The sequence below is a fragment of the Bufo bufo genome, chromosome 3 (assembly GCF_905171765.1).
Source record: "Bufo bufo chromosome 3, aBufBuf1.1, whole genome shotgun sequence".
NCBI classification, from domain to species: Eukaryota; Metazoa; Chordata; class Amphibia; order Anura; family Bufonidae; genus Bufo; species Bufo bufo.
In genome coordinates, this window is record NC_053391.1 from 404,904,553 (window position 1) to 404,915,952 (window position 11,400).

The window sequence follows — 11,400 nt, forward strand, 5'->3', positions numbered from 1 at the left end:
TGTTGTCCCGTATAGCACGGTTAGAATTGACCCATAAGCAAACCCAAGCTCAGGCTGTGACCGCTGAATTAGTGGAGGCCAGGACGGAACTGAAAAACCTGTTTAACGCCTAATCTGCGAAGCTTATCTTCCGCTCCAAGTTTAAAGCCTATGCTCATGGGAACAAAGGGAATAAAGAAGTTGTTCCATGTGGAGCTTGTGCTGCTCCTGCCAACCCACCAGCGATGGCAGTGGAGCATGAGCGTAGTGGTTCCCCCAAGTAGACCTTTCAGAGGATGAGCGATGGTGCTCGTAGGCAGCGACGGACTGACTACACAGCATGTCTCTATTGTAGTCCATTTTTGCATCCCTCTCAAATCGACCCATGACATAGCAAAAGCTTTTAGTGCATTCTATGCTGATCTTTATAATCTCCCCACCCCAGACCGCCCTGGTTCCGCCTCTATTGAGCAGGCCACAGATGAGTTCCTATCAACTCTTCAGCTTCCCGCCATTAGCCCCCTCCAAGCCTCTCAGCTAGTCGCCCCTGTGTCAAAAGAAGAGCTTGACAAGGTCAAAAGATTGACAAGGTCAAAAGTCCAGGCAAAAGCCCAGGTCCAGATGGACTTCCCATATCGTATTATAAAACCTTCAGGGACATTCTGACCCCTCATTTTCAGACACTCTGTAACTTTCTCCTGTCTGGAGGATCTCTGCCCTCTCAGACATTAGAAGCTCACATAACCATAATCCACAAAGAAAACAAAGACCCCCTCCAATGTGGCAGCTACCGTCCTATCTCTCTGCTAAATGGGGATGTCAAGTGGTGGGCCAGAAAATTAGCACAACGTATTCAGCTGATCCTGCCGGATCTTATTGACAGTGAGCAAGTGGGATTTGTGCGTGGCAGACAGGGCTGTGAGAATACGATACGTCTGCTCCATCTTATGGATTGGGCTAGAAGCTCATCCACGCCCTTGGCCTTGTTGAGCACGGACGCGGAGAAGGCCTTCGACAGGGTCGGTTGGCATTATATGTCACGGGCTCTGTCGAGGTTTGGTTTCCCTGACTTGTTCATATCCGCGATCTTCACTCTGTATTCAGCCCCGTCTGCCCAACTCAAAATAAACGGTACGCTCTCCCCCTCCTTTACCATCTCTAATGGAACGAGGCAGGGTTGCCCCCTTTCACCATCTTTATTTGTCATAGTTATGGAGACTTTGCTCTGTAAGATACGTCAGGATCCCGTTGTTAGGGGCCTTACCATAAACTCTCAGACCCACTTGACAGCCGCATTTGCTGATGACCTACTAATAATGACGTCTAATCCTGAAACATCCTTCCCTAGGCTTTTGTCTCTTTTTGAGGAGTTTGGCTTTGTTTCAAACTTCAAAATCAATTATAGTAAGTCCATGGCCCTCAATGTTACCTGCCCGGACTCGGTGAAAGTGGCCCTTCAGAGAACTACCCCCTTTCAATGGGCTACAAAAGACATAGTATTCCTAGGAGTACATGTCCCTGCTCAAGCAAAGGACTTGTTTGCTCTTAATTATACCCCCTTACTCTCATCGGTTAGGAAACACTTAAATTCTATCAAACTTCCGTTTATCTCCTGGTGTGGAAGGAGGAGCTACCTCAAGACCTTCATAGCCCCTAAATTTCTGTATCTACTACAAGTTTTGCCTATTTGGCTGCCGCACTAATTTTTTGTCGACATTCACTGAGTTTTCTCTCTCTTTTTGTGGGGAAACAAACCTTCCAGAATTGCTTACTCTGTGCTGACCAGAGAGAAGAGGTTTGGCGGATTTGGTCTCCCAGACGTGCGCTCTTATTATGCGGCTTTTCAATTATTCTGAGGTCTGTCTCTTCTCAATAACATCTATGATGCTCCGTATTTGCGTCTAGAGTGCTCTCTGCTTCCCACTAAAATGAGACGGATCCTTTGGGGTCTATCCCCTTGTTCGCCAGGTAGTTCCTTCTTCTCACCCTTATGGAAGAGCCTATTGGTAGAATGGGCCAGGCAATACAAAGCTAAGGTGCTTACATTCCCAATTCCAAGCACCCCACTCTCCTCCTTGCAGTTCCACATACACCCGGATGCTAAGACGCCTTCGGGCATCTGGCCCCTTCTGGTCGAGACTCCTTTAAGTGAGATCCGGACCCCAGATGGGAATCTAGATTGGACCCTAGTCTTGAATGACCCCAAAGTCAAAAATGCCCCTTTTCTTCAGGTATTTGCCCTGCAGAAGGATATTAAACTGATTAAACTACCACCCCCAACTACCACTAGTCCCCCCTCTTGGTTAGAAAAACGTCTATCAGACACTCGTAAGATCCCTAAACCGTTGTCTACCATATATAAAGAGTTGCTCTCATCCTCCCCTCTTGAGCTACACTTCCTCAATTCTTGGGAAAGGGAACTTTCCATCCACCTCTCAGAACCGGAAAGGGCTTTTATCCTCTCACACTCACACGGCTTTAGTCGCTGTATTAGGATACAAGAGAATTCATATAAGCTGCTTACAAGATGGTACAAATCCCCGGAATTTCTGCATAGGCTTAATGCAGACATCCCAAGTGAGTGTTGGAGGTGTGGAAAGGATATAGGTTCCCTATCGCACATTTGGTGGCACTGTGAGAGGATCAAAGCCTTCTGGCAAATATAGAAGCATTGATCAATGTAGTCTGTGCAACGCAAGTCAAACTGGATCCCAAACTGATCCTACTTTGGTGCCCCAATGACTCGCTGTCTCCCTGTAGATCTGATCTCCCCACTATGCTTATCATGGCGGCAAGATTGCTGATTCCACTGCTTTGGAAGGATGCTGAACCTCCTACCGTTCCGATGTGGAGAGACAAGGTAGATCAGATCTATAGGTTTGAAGAGCTGGCCCATTGGGAATCCTACACACGCCTTCGCTTTCTTAAAATCTGGTCACCATGGAAAAACTATAGAAAGTTTACTTGACGGAGTTGGATAACTCTTGACCCCCCCTTTTTTCCCCCCTGACCCTTCCTTTCCTTTCCCGTCGTTCCCTACTCTTATTGTTCGTTCCATTATTGGTTTCATTTTAGACACCATATACGGTACTGATTTGCAATAATTGGCACTTCCATGGAATGTTTGTCATATTGCCTTTTTCATCAAGATTATGGTGGTATGTGATTGTAAGGTGTACTTTATTCTTTTAATAAAAATTTATTTGGTTAAGAAAGGTAGTAGGGAGGAATCGGGCAATTATAGGCCAGTAAGCCTGACATCAATAGTGGGGAAATTAATGGAAACCATACTTAACCGCTTTACGTCCGCCCATAGGATATAAACGTCCTATGGGTGGACCTCTATTTCTGAAAGCACGTTTTAAAATGTCCTTTCAGAAATAGCAGCTGCACGCAGGGCACCCCAGAGAGAAGGCAGGGACAGTGCCCAAGTGTCCCTGCCTTCAGGATCGCTGCATACACAGCGCTCACCGAGCGCTGTGTATGCAGAGCAGGAAGCGCTATGCGCTTCCTGTTCCGGCCCGGCGGTCATGTGACCGCCGTGACCGGAGAGTGCAGGGGCTGTGTGAGGTCTCTCAGAGACCTCGATCAGCCCTGCTCTGAGGCTGTACAGTGCTGGATTGCTGCTGTACAGCCTCTCTAGGGGTGCATTTCTTCTGTAACTGGGGCTATTATGTCAGCCCCAGTTACAGGAGAAATCAACAGTGAAAAAAAAAAAAGAAAAAGTGAAGTAAATGTCCCCCAGACGTCTTGTATGACCTTATGGGGGACGAAAAGTGTAAAATAAAAAAAATAAAAATAAAAGGTTGAAAATAAAAAAATAAAAAAAAGTTTCACATGTAAAAAAAAAAAAGTCCCCAAGTAAGGAATGAAAAAAAAATGTTAAAAATAGAAAAAATAAAATAAAATAGACATATTTGGTATTGCCGCGTCCGTAAAAACCAGCTCTATAAAAATATCACATGACCTAACCCCTCGGGTGAACACCGTAAAAAAAAAAAAAAAAAAACTGTGTCAAAACAAGCAATTTTTGTCACCTTGCATCACAAAAGGTGCAACACCAAGTGATCAAAAACGCATATGTCCAACAAAATAATACCAATAAAACCGTCACCTCATCTCGCAAAAAATGAGCCCCTACATAAGAAAATCTCTCAAAAAATAAAAAAAAACTATAGCTCTTAGAACATGGAGACACTAAAACATCATTTTTTTGGTTTCAAAAAAGCTATTATTGTGTTAAAGTGAAACAAATAAAAAAAGTATACATATTAGGTATTGCCGCATCCGTAAAAACCAGCTCTATAAAAATATCACATGACCTAACCCCTCGGGTGAACACCGTAAAAAAAAAAAAAAAAAAACGGTGTCAAAACAAGCAATTTTTGTCACCTTGCATCACAAAAGGTGCAACACCAAGTGATAAAAAACGCGTATGTCCCACAAAATAGTACCAATAAAACCGTCACCTCATCCCGCAAAAAATGAGCCCCTACATAAGAAAATCTCTCAAAAAATAAAAAAACTATAGCTCTCAGAGCATGGACACATTAAAACATAATTTTTTTGTTTCAAAAATGCTATTATTGTGTAAAACTTTAATAAATGAGAAAAAGTATACATATTATGTATCGCCATGTCCGTAACAATCTGCTCTATAAAAATGTCACTTGACTGAACCCCTCAGGTGAACGCTGTAAAAATAAATAAATAGAAACTGTGCTAAAAAAACCAATTTTTTGGTCACCTTGCCCCATAAAGTGTTATAATGAATGATCAAAAAATCATATGTACCCAAAAATAGTACTAATAAAACTGGCACCTTATCCCCTAGTTTCCAAAATGGGGTCACTTCTTGGGAGTTTCTACTGTAAGGGTGCATCAGGGGGCTTCAAATGGGACATGGCATCTAAAAACCATGTGGAGTTCCTTTTCTTCTGCGCCCTGCCGTGTGCCCATACAGCAGTTTATGACCACATGTGGGGTGTTTCTGTAAACCGCAGAATCTGGGTAATAAATATTGAGTTTTGTTTGGCTGTTAACCATCGATGTGTTAAAGAAAAAAATTTATTAAAATGGAAAATCTGCCAAAAAAGTGAAATTTAAAAATTTGATCTCCATTTTCCTTTAATTCTTGTGGAACGACTAAAGGGTTAACAAAGTTTGTAAAATCGGTTTTGAATACCTTGAGGGGTGTAGTTTCTACAATGGGGTCATTTATGGGGGTATCCACTATGTAGGCCCCACAAAGTGACTTCAGACCTGAACTGGTCCTTAAAAAGTGGGTTTTGGCAATTTTCTTAAAAATTTGAAGAATTGCTTCTAAACTTCTAAGCCTTCTAATGTCCTAAAAAATTAAAATGACATTTCCAAAATGATGCCAACATAAAGTAGACATATGGGGAATGTTAAATAATAAATATTTTATGAGGTATCACTTTCTGTTTTAAAAGCAGAGAAATTGAAATTTAGAAAATTGCGAATTTTTCAAATTTTTGGGTAAATTTGGGATTTTTTCATAAATAAAGGTGAAATATTTTGACTCAAATTTATGACTATCATGAAGTACAATGTGTCACGAGAAAACAATCTCTGAATGACTTGGATAAATAAAGGCGTTCCAAAGTTATTACCACATAAAGTGAGATATGTCAGTTTTGCAAAATTTGGCCTGGTCAGGAAGGGGGCAAATGGCCCAGATGGAAGGTGGTTAAGGAGAGCATTGTGGAACATCTAAAATCCCATGGACTGAAAGATGAAAAACAGCATGGGTTTACTTCAGGGAGATCATGTCAAACTAATCTTATAAATTTTTTTGGTTGGGTGGCTAAAATAATAGATGGCGGAGGTGCAGTAGACATCGCTTATCTAGACTTTGGTAAGGCTTTTGATACTGTCCCACATAGAAGGCTTATCAATAAATTGCAGTCTTTGGGCTTGGACTCCAATATTGTTGAATGGATTAGGCAGTGACTGAGGGACAGACAACAGAGGGTTGTAGTCAATGGAGTATATTCAGACCATGGTCTTGTTACCAGTGGGGTACCTCAGGGATCTGTTCTGGGACCCATATTGTTTAATATCTTTATCAGCGAAATTGCAGAAGGCCTCGATGGTAAGGTGTGTCTTTTTGCTGATAACACAAAGATTTGTAACAGGGTTGATGTTCCTGGAGGGATACACCAAATGGAAAAGGATTTAGGAAAACTAGAGGAATGGTCAAAAATCTGGCAACTAAAATTTAATGTTGATAAGTGCAAGATAATGCACCTGGGGCGTAAAAACCCAAGAGCAGAATATAAAATCAGTGATACAGTCCTAACCTCAGTATCTGAGGAAAGGGATTTAGGGGTCATTATTTCAGAAGACTTAAAGGTAGGCAGACAATGTCATAGAGCAGCAGGAAATGCTAGCAGAATGCTTGGGTGTATAGGGAGAGGAATTACCAGTACAAAGAGGGAGGTGCTCATGCCGCTCTACAGAGCACTAGTGAGACCTCATTTGGAGTATTGTGCGCAGTACTGGAGACCATATCTCCAGAAGGATATTGATACTTTGGAGAGAGTTCAGAGAAGAGCTACTAAACTAGTACATGGATTGCAGGATAAAACTTACCAGGAAAGATTAAAGGACCTTAACATGTATAGCTTGGAAGAAAGACGAGACAGAGGGGATATGATAGAAACTTTTAAATACATAAAGGGAATCAACAAGGTAAAAGAGGAGAGAATATTTAAAAGAAGAAAAACTTCTACAAGAGGACATAGTTTTAAATTAGAGGGGCAAAGGTTTAAAAGTAATATCAGGAAGTATTACTTTACTGAGAGAGTAGTGGATGCATGGAATAGCCTTCCTGCAGAAGTGGTAGCTGCAAATACAGTGAAGGAGTTTAAGCATGCATGGGATAGGCATAAGGCCATCCTTCATATAAGATAGGGCCAGGGGCTATTCATAGTATTCAGTATATTGGGCAGACTAGATGGGCCAAATGGTTCTTATCTGCCGACACATTCTATGTTTCTATGTCTTATTTTTCTAAATTGTTGATTGGTTAGCTAGGTTGCAAATAACCGTTTCTTCTCTTTAGGATTAGCTAGCCGGGGTCTCTTTGCCCCGATTCAATACGAAGAGTGGTGGCAGCAAATTAATCTGATTTCCAGCGTGAAATCGATAATTATTTTTTTTCTGATTGTATCATGTATGGACACACCAACCAATCTTCAACGTCTGCTGTGCTCACAGTGGATTCACCTCCAGAAGTCTCTAGTGGACGAGACCTGTATGGCAACTGTGGCATAGTACAACGGGATTGGCGGGTGGTTTGTCACACCAGGCACCTATCCAATATGTATGGAAGCCTCCTGAGCTGTCTGAACAGATGATGTCTGGAGGGAGAAGTATTGAGATTGTTTAATTTCAAGAGAATTTTAACCTTTTATTCAAGGGGAGATAAGTCAGCTTTCTTCTCTCTCCAATTCAGAATACATATATGCTTGGCCAAGCACGTACGTGTATGTTGCAGTTGGCCAGCGAGGGATGAAGGATGTCCCGCTGGAGGGCCAGAGACTCCTTGGGAGAATGAGAGACGGGTCTTCATGTCGTGACATGCTTCCGGCAAGACTGCGTCTGTCTCCCTGGCTGCCTGACATCTAGGTGATCTTTAGCAAACTGCAGACCTGTGGCAATGTTTTTATTGGAGACCAGCAGCTTTCTTCTTGCAATTCTGCCATGCACATCATTGTTATTCAGTGTCCTTCTTATGCTGGACTCATGATGAACATTACCATTAGGTAATGTGAGAAAGGCTTTTAGTTACTTAGAGGTTACCTTGGGTTGCTTTGTGATCTCACTAACTATTACACACCTTGCTGTTGGCATGATCCCTGTTGGTTGACCACTCCTGGGGAGGGTAATAATGGTCTTGAATTCCTTCCATTTGTACACAATCTGACTGTGGATTGGTGGTTTCCAAACTCTCTAGAGCTGGTTTTACAACCTTTTCCAGCATGGTAAGCATCAGCAATTCTTCTTCTGATGTCCTTATAAATCTCCTTTGTTCATGACACGATACAAATCCATTAACATGTGCTGTGAAGATCAGACTTTGACAGATCAATGTTCTTTAACCCCTTCCAGATTTCCACTGTACATGTATGACGGAAGTCTGGTTTTTAAAGATGGCGCCCCCATCGGTAATGCCAATAGCGGACATTTAAACCCTCAGATGCAGTGGTCAAAAGTGACCATGGCTTCTGGGAGTGCTAAAACTGGGAGCCACTCGCTTCCCAGCCAGGGCCGCCTTGCCCTGGTTAAGATCGGGGAAGGCTTTTCACTCGTTCATAGGGGAATTGGTGGCACATTTACACTAACAGATAATTGCTAATGAAGGTTTGTTAGCGATTATCTGTGGGATTCTCGGCCTGTGTAAAGGGCTCTTTAGAGACCACAGATAGAATGAAAATAATCACAAGCTTTTCAAGTTCTGAACTTGATTCTGAAGCAGGTCATGGTGGAATAGGTCCATCGATACTTGTATTATACCTGTACTGTGACATCACTAATTGCATTATACCTGTACATGACATCACTATGTGCACTATAATTATATTAAGACATCACTACAGGCATTATACATGCATTGTCACATCACTGTGTGCATTAAACAGGTACCATGACATCATATTGTGTATTAAACTGTACCTACACAGATGTACTGTGACATCTCTATTATTCCTCTACTGTAACATCAATGTCAGCATTATCCCTGTGGATTATGACAGATACATGGGGCAGATTACAGACCTCATTTGCTATTGCAGAACATCATGGTGGACTGTGGCCAATAACATGTATTACATGTGTATTATCCCTTCAGTGAGGCACCACTGTTTTCATGATATGTATGTGAATTATACCTGTACTGTAAAATCAGTAAGTGCATTACACCTGTACTGTAACCTCTTTATGTGCATTATACCTTTACTATGGCATTACTATGTGCATTGTACCTTTACATTGAAGTGCATTATACCTGTACTGCAGCATCACTTTGGGATTTATATTTTACCTGTAATTTGACATTGTTATGTGCATCTTACTTGTGCTGTGATCTTGCTATGTGCATTATCCTTGTTCTGTGGTATCACTACGGGCCTTATCTATGTCCATTGTGAAAACATACATGTAGCAGATTAGCGACCAACATAATCATGTTATTCACATTCAGAGCTCATTTGCAGATGAAGGTGGTCATGGAAGAGTAGGTCTTTATCTAGGTTTTACTTGTTATGCCTCACAAACTGGCAAAGTACATTTATCAGTAGATACACCTGTGGTGACAAATAGGTGTTAGGCGACGGTCACATCTATAAGAGGAGCAAAACAATGAAAATAACAGAACTGTCGGATGTGGCACATAACTGAAACAAATTGAGCCTACAATGGGGTCTGCTCCCTTTGGCAGAATCTGCAAAGGAAGCCCCAAATGGAACCTCCAACACAGATGTGAACATGCCCTTAGGATGCTCCTTTGCGGCATCTGCAGGTTCCTTTTGCTGCGCATATAGGTAGTGTAAGACAGTGACAGGGAAAATCAGGGATGATTATATTTCCCTAAGATTCCTCGTGTGTACTAGGCTCCAGGAAGTATATGACTCTTCTAGAAAAAGCTGGATTAGATATAAGGAATCCAGGAAAGCTGGATGAGATATATAGAAATCCAGGAAAGCTGGATGAGATATAAAGAATCCAGTTTGAAAAGGGCTTTGGTAAGTACTGTTTTTGGACCTAGATTTTTATGGAATAGTGAGTGGGCAGGTTGGTAGTGGGGCCTGTCATTCACTTCCGGTGTCAACTGTCTATTAAAGGGTTTCTGTCACCCCATTAAACCGTTTTTTTTTTTTTTCTTTAATAATAATCCCTATAGTGCGATCTCATGATACATAATGAAATTAATAATTTTGGTTCAGTAGATTTTGCTAAAAAACGATTTTTAAAATATGCTAATTACCTTGCTACCAGCAAGTAGGGCGGCTACTTGCTGGTAGCAGCCGCATCCTCCGATGGTAATGACGCCCCCTCGGCATGCTGATTGACAGGGCCAGGGAAGGGAATCCTTCTCTGCTGGCGCTGTTAGAATTTGAAATCTCGCGCCTGCGCCGTACCTGGCTTCAATCGGCGCAGGCGCACTGAGAGGCGGCCGCTCTGCTCGACCGCTCCATCCTCAATGCGCCTGCGTCGATGACGTCATCGCATACACCCGGAAGAGAAGACGCCGGCGTCTTCTCTTCCGGGTGTATGCGATGACGTCATCGACGCAGGCGCATTGAGGATGGAGCGGTCGAGCAGAGCGGCCGCCTCTCAGTGCGCCTGCGCCGATTGAAGCCAGGTACGGCGCAGGCGCGAGATTTCAAATTCTAACAGCGCCAGCAGAGAAGGATTCCCTTCCCTGTCAATCAGCATGCCGAGGGGGCGTCATTACCATCGGAGGATGCGGCTGCTACCAGCAAGTAGCCGCCCTACTTGCTGGTAGCAAGGTAATTAGCATATTTTAAAAATCGTTTTTTAGCAAAATCTACTGAACCAAACTTATTAATTTCATTATGTATCATGAGATCGCACTATAGGGATTATTATTAAAGAAAAAAAAAAAAACGGTTTAATGGGGTGACAGAAACCCTTTAAGGTGGAAGGTGTGCACTAGAGCAGTGGTCCCCAACCTTTTTTGCACCAAGGACCGGTTTCATGCAAGACAATTTTCCCAGGGATCGGGTGGGGGGGAGGGGGCGGGGGTTCTGGGGCTGGCGGGGCTGACTGATTCACGCGCATAACAAAACACAAGGTGCATATTAAAATATATAACACTACATAACGATTATATAAACTGACTCTGGTCTCTGCTGCACTGGTCTCTGCTGCACTGGTCTCTGCTGCACCGTACCGTATTTTTCACCCTATAAGATGCACCTAGTTTTAGAGGAGAACAATATGAAAAAAATATTTTTCATTACACCTCAGGTCAGACCAGCAATCAGACCCCCAATGTTAATCAGACCTCAGATCAGACCCCCAATGGCTCAGATCAACCCCCAAACCTTTAGCCATCTATCAGCCCCCAATGTCAGCCATAAACTCCCCCAATGTCAGCCATAAACCCCCCCAAAGTCAGCCATAAGCCCCCCAATGTCAGCCATAAGCCCCCCATTAGCCCCTCATGTCAGCCATAAGCCCCCCATGTCATCCATAAGCCCCCCATTAGCCCCTCATGTCAGCCATAAGCCCCCATTAGCTCCTCATGTCAGCCATAAGCCCCCCATTAGCCCCTCATGTCAGCCATAAGCCCCCATTAGCCCCTCATGTCAGCCATAAGCCCCCCATTAGCCCCTCATGTCAGCCATAAGCCCCCCATTAGCCCCTCATGTC